General features: G+C 29.1%; 1 non-coding gene across 1 annotated transcript; it reads right to left on the reverse strand.

The window, feature by feature from the left end:
• Nucleotides 1–1,385: 1,385 nt before the first annotated feature.
• Nucleotides 1,386–1,457, reverse strand: Trnaq-uug. The gene has a single exon. It is a non-coding gene; the product is annotated as a tRNA-Gln (tRNA).
• Between the last annotated feature and the right edge of the window lie 4,803 nt (nucleotides 1,458–6,260).

A 6,260-nucleotide genomic window follows, 5' to 3' on the forward strand; every position in this document is an offset into this window, starting at 1 on the left:
ATAATTAAATATCACACAAATACAAAGCCTACAAATGTTTCATGCGATGCATATATTTAAACTACATGTGTTACTATATCATATGACTGTACTCAGTTAGTTTGAAAATGTATTTATTCGATTTTCTCGGTGCCATCATGGTTACCCATAAGAGCAATGATTACTAATGCTCAGCCAAATTCCATGAAGTAATATCATCATCATTGAACTCAATGTTACCTAAATAAAAAATAAGAATAATGCGAAATTTCCAAAACATAGACTGTTTCGTTCTCAGGATATCGCACTGAAAAACAGACATAATTTTAAATTTTCCAGCTTCTCGAGGCTTTACTAATGCTCATCTAATAAGATGTTTCATACGAGCAGCTCTTCTAATAAATTTTGTTTTTCCCAGTGACGCATTCGCAGGTTAAAGAGATATTACAGACTTGATTACGTCTTCTGGGAGATATTTAGAGGGGAGCTTTAATGGTGATGGTGCAGACATTAAACCGTAAGTTGCTGCTTTTCACCTCTACCTCTCCATCTGTGACTAAATATAAGTGACTGTTGAAAGGCGGGGCATGGGCTATAAAGTTTGTTGAAAATTATTAAACCTTATTTTTATCTTATAAAAATAATTATTAAAAAGACATTTTGTATAAAGACTATTTTCTATCACTTCAACACTTGTCCTTAAAGTTTTATGTTAAATATGGAATTTTCAAATTACTTAGAAATAAATTGTTAATTATTAGAAAGGGAAATTTGGGAAATCATTAACTGGAGAATTCATTATAAATGAGAATTTTATAAATGAGATTTTGATATATTAAAAGAAACATGTAAGCAAACCCGTTTTATTTTGAGGAGTATTTTTTGTATTTCTTTAACAGATAAACAAATTGGTTAGGCACTGTAATTTTAGCTTCACATAAAAATGAATGGACATTTTGATATATAGAAGTTTTACGTTATTCCCTCAAACACTTAACATCTATGAAATTACTCATGGATGTAAGAAACATTTAGTTTTTTGGCAAGTTTAATTTAACATATACATTTAAATATTATATGTGTCGTTTAGAATATGACAGTTTTACAATGAATCATATATATTTCTGTTGTACGGGAATAAGTTAAATTTAAAAGAACAATTCTCAACTGAAACTAAATTTTTTATTATTGCATGTAGCATTTGTGGGCAGATTAATAGATTGGAGGAAAACAATGGTGTGCAAAAACAGTGATTAAAAATTTAGCAAAAAAGAAATAAATAATAAAATTTAAATAAAATAAACAATAAGCCAAGTTACTGATTTGACGGTTCTTTTATCTTTATGTTTTAGAACGAACTACGAGTAATACTGTAACATTTTTTTACGGTATGAGCAAAAAGTAACAGGTTCCACCGAGATTTGAACTCGGATCGCTGGATTCAAAGTCCAGAGTGCTAACCATTACACCATGGAACCGGTTAGTATGTTGTAATCAATGAACAATATTGGACATTTCACACATAAAAAAATCATGTTTCACTTGCCAAGTGTTGCCTTCTAATAACATAGGCCTATTTAGCTAGTAACTGTTTTCATCGTGCATAATTTGGTAAGGAATCTGATAGTTTGGCGTTCATAATAACCTCTACGGGAATCGCTAAAATTAAAATAAATACCCCGTGACAGCTGTTAACATGTACTTAGATTGTGGAATAAATTTAAACTTTGGAAACTATTTTTTATGTCAAAGTCACAGCTCTTTTAAATAACAATTTAGGCCATTTTGTGATCAGATCCCAATAAGAACCACTTATCATCAAAGTCGACTGTTTGCAGTATGTACAGTACATGAGTTTTACAGGTTCAGATAATGCCATTTTTTACCGTAAACACATTTTTAAGAAAAAGGACATGGATTACTTAACTTATATTAAAAATAAAAAAAAAAAATTTCCTTAAGCCAGAAATGAAGGTAATAATTTTTAACAACAAATATGGATCACATCTCAAAAGGTATGGATATGCACATATAGTATTTACTGTATTGTTTTATATAATATTTTAATAATCATCTATTGTTTAAATTTATAGAATTAACAATATAATATTATTACATTCAGTTTAATTTTCTCTAATTAAAGAAAAGGTTTTGTGTCATGACCATTGTAAGGTATAGTGTATAATCATTAATACTTCATGAAATATTCAAATGTGAGCTAGAAGAACATTTATGATTAAAATGCTAATACCAGCATTATATCGCTATATTGCTAGTTCTATAATTCTTTCTAGGTAAGTCTAAAAACTATTAAAAGTTATTCTGGAAGTTCTCAAATTTAATTAAAAGTTTTAATTCGTTAAATATATTGATTTTATCTATCTAATTGTTAAGTGTTTAACTATCATTAATTCAGCGGTAGATAATTGCACATGTTTAAGTATATTTTAAGGGAGAGACCTCTTAAAGCATCATGCAATAGATGAAATATCAATACATTTGTAATTAAGTAATTAAAGATTAATTCGATGTAATTAAAAACTTTAAGGAAAAACTAAATTATTAGTCATAGAATAATATTCGTAATTGATTTTCATTCATTGTTTATCATAACAATATCAAATTAGGCCAAATTATGCACGGGGAAATTATATTGTAGTTACTATTTAATGTACAAAATAATTAAATAATTTACTTTAACTTATAGAAGGAGTACCTCCCCTAGTCGTATGATGAATTCTATTTTCTTTTTTTAAATCTTAAACTCTTTATTTTACTACTTTAAACATTAGATCACATAATTTTTGTATTACTCAATCTTTCATTTCAGTTAATGTACTCATTATACCAAATAGTTAATAACAAAATTACCAGAAATCATGCCTTTGGAGATTAAACTATAATACTGATCTATGAAGAGTACAAACACAAATAATTACTTTAATAATTTGCCATCTTTTTTTTTATTCGGTTAAGTAAATTTAACTTGTTGAAGCGCTTAGCAAGGTAATTTAACAAAATACGAGTAATAATTCACTTGAGAGAATATTTCTCAGCACCGAATATAAAGGAAAGAAATATTTCTCATAAAACGGTTCAGTGGACCTTTTAATTGGACTAAAAGAAGTTCAAAGACTTGCAAAATTTTCCAGCGAAGACAAAGCGTCTAATGGACTTTGACAATTGAATGCGGAACACTCTTCAGAAAAGTTAAGGGGGAACTTCGTAGCTGAATAGTTTAATTAGTAATAATTTGGGAATAATCATAACTTTTCAAATGTAGATTTAAAATTGCCTTAGTTTAAAAGACATTTTAAAAAGCCAATAAGTTATTTTGTATTTATTTGTCATACTAAATAATTAACAAATTATATTAAAAGGTAAACTCCGTAATATTATAAACGCAAAAGTGCCTTTGTTTGTTTGTTTTCACGCGTAAACTATTCAACCGATTATGCTGAATTTTATATGGAAATTCTTAGGATCCCTGGTGTAAATATAGAGCTACTCACATTTCAAAATTTCCTCTGGGCGACGCCCTACTGCTCTATAAGGTAATGAAAAATCCTATCTTGGTCTCTAAAGATGGAAAATATTTAATGAAACAGCCTGACAAATCTAATCAACTGGTCTATGACAACATTCCTTTATGACAACACACATATGTTTAGTTCACTTACTTACTATTTTCAATTTGTTTACTATTTTCCATAGTAATCATTATTTAAATTGTGAGTAAATTCTCTATGGAGTAACCATTAATTTTCACGACGATTTTAGATTTCAGCGATTAGGTACGTACTCATCTACCATATAAAATATACTATTCATAAGATGGTCATAATTTAACTCAGAAGATTCCCTTTGAAGCAATCGCCAAGGACTATTCATGATTGCTGGACTTTGTTTTTGAACAAATGTAACAATTCCAGCTCTAAATATTCTAAAATATCAAAAGTATTTTTCAGTTTATAAAGAAACAAACACGTAAATAGTGTAATTGTTCATGTAGTTTTAACTGAACATTTTTAGCAACTATTAATTATTAGACATAAAAATACATAGTTAATAATTAACTTTTATTACAAATTTAAAGACTCCTATAAAACCCATCTTATTTGTCTTTAGACATAATTAGGCTTCTCTGGTCTGTGATATATATTTTCTTGATCGGAAAACAGGCAAGCAACTATAGAACAAAAAAGTACTAAGAACAAAGTAAACGGCAGGAAATATAAAAATAAAAACCTTTTAGTTTATAAAAAAGTAAACCTTTTCACATATTTTCTTGATCGTGGGAACAAGCCCAACTCAACATTGGCGTCGAAAATATAATTAACTCGAACCAACACTGGTCATACACGTGCTTCGCCTACTAAATTAGTGAAAATAAACGGATAACTGTTAGCAGTACAGATATAAAGATAAAATATTTTCACTTTCAATATACATATAAAAACTGTTTTACAGATATAAATGCTGAAGATACTATCTAACTTTTACTATAAATTTATAAATTGTTATAAACCCTATCTAATTGCCATTTCACTGAAGCAGACTTCTCAGAGTTTTGAATGCATATATTTTTCCTCGTCGGGAAAAGGCCAAATCCCGATGGCTATGGAAACTAGGCGACTATGGAAAAAATAGCAAGTCGCAGTAAATTATATTGGCCATAAATATAAACCTTTTAACATATTTTCTTGATCATGGCAAGAGGGCACAACATTCGTGTCGGAAATATAATTTGTTCAAGCCATAGCTGCTCATACAGGTGCGAAACATACAAAATTGCGTACGATGCCGCGGATAATATCTAGTACTACATAAAAGTATCTGTCTAAAGATATTTATTAATATTATGCATAATTTACTGTGTGTTTTTTCCGTACACAATTTTATCATAGTCTTAACACGATCTCCAGTAGGGTTCCTTCTGGCTGACTTGTAACTTCCAGTTGATCCTGTACAGGGTACAGTGAAAACCGATGTCACTTTCATCTGGATAACAGTATGGGTATCTAGGAGCGTTCGCAAAATATCGAGATGTTGGTGTAGAAGGGTATAGTATCCTACTATTATTTCAATACAGATATTTAATTGTACTAGTCAATGCCATATGCAATTTCTTGATGTCAAGTAATTTCAGTATGAGTACAACAAAGTTACGGAGATAGTGTAAACGTTTTGATTTGTTTGAACTGTCAGTGGTGATGCAACACCTATATAGTCGACATGTTAATTGGTATGGCAAATGTTTGTAATTGTGTGTTGTACCGAACCGAGGTTATATTAGTGTCGAATCCATTACGATCACAGAGTGGTACTATGAATGTAAGCTTGTGTCTCTATTAACCGTTCCCATGTTAGGGCATTAACATTTCAACTCATTAACAATTCTGTTTGGTTCTCATTCCTAAATTAAAATAAATCCTGAAATTAGTTAATATGACTTAGAAAATAATTTTACCAGTAAATAAATTTTTATTTATTTCTGTAAAATAGATTATACAAACTAATTCAGTTTATGTATACATTTTAAACATTTTTTAAAGTGGGCTGTAATGGTATCTATCTTAATTTTAGCCCCAATAGAACTTATTTAAATTGAAAAATTTTCACATTTTTTATGTTTAGTCGTGTAATTATAGAGGATGTCTCATTTTAAGGTGCAATTTTTACGCACACAATCACTTTTGAATAAAAAGAATCTTGGTTATTGGTAGTTTTAATAGTAAAACAGATTCTAATTAAACAATAAAAGTGAAAAATAGCAAAAACAGTTATTTTATTAACTTAATGCAACTTAAATTACTGAGTAAACTCTTCAACAGATAAATACTACAGAGAAATAAATCAATTAGGATTTATTTTCCTTTTATTGGAAGCGAGAAACCACAAAATGAGGAAGCATTATGGAGGGGTTCATGCGTTCAAAATAATGTGGCGGAAGCAGCACGCTTGGCAGATTTCGCAATTTGGCAAACTTTAAGTTGGTGTTTGTCAGGCGTAAGTCCTGTTCTTGATTTATGGCCCTAAAGTCTTGATTAAAGTCGAATATTGGATAATCCTTGTATTATGTGTCTTGTTTGCAAAACTATGTATAGTATTAAATTACGTATCCATAAAAAAACAAAAAGACTTAATTTTATGTTGATAAGAGGTTCAAGTAGATTTGTTAAAGTCACAGTTTTATTTTAGACTTAAATTGTATAACTGCTAGCTTTGTTGATCTTAAATGTTATATGAATTTTAATAATTGTTGGCTAATTAACAAGTGA

Source organism: Homalodisca vitripennis, chromosome 4, assembly GCF_021130785.1.
Source record: "Homalodisca vitripennis isolate AUS2020 chromosome 4, UT_GWSS_2.1, whole genome shotgun sequence".
NCBI lineage: Eukaryota > Metazoa > Arthropoda > Insecta > Hemiptera > Cicadellidae > Homalodisca > Homalodisca vitripennis.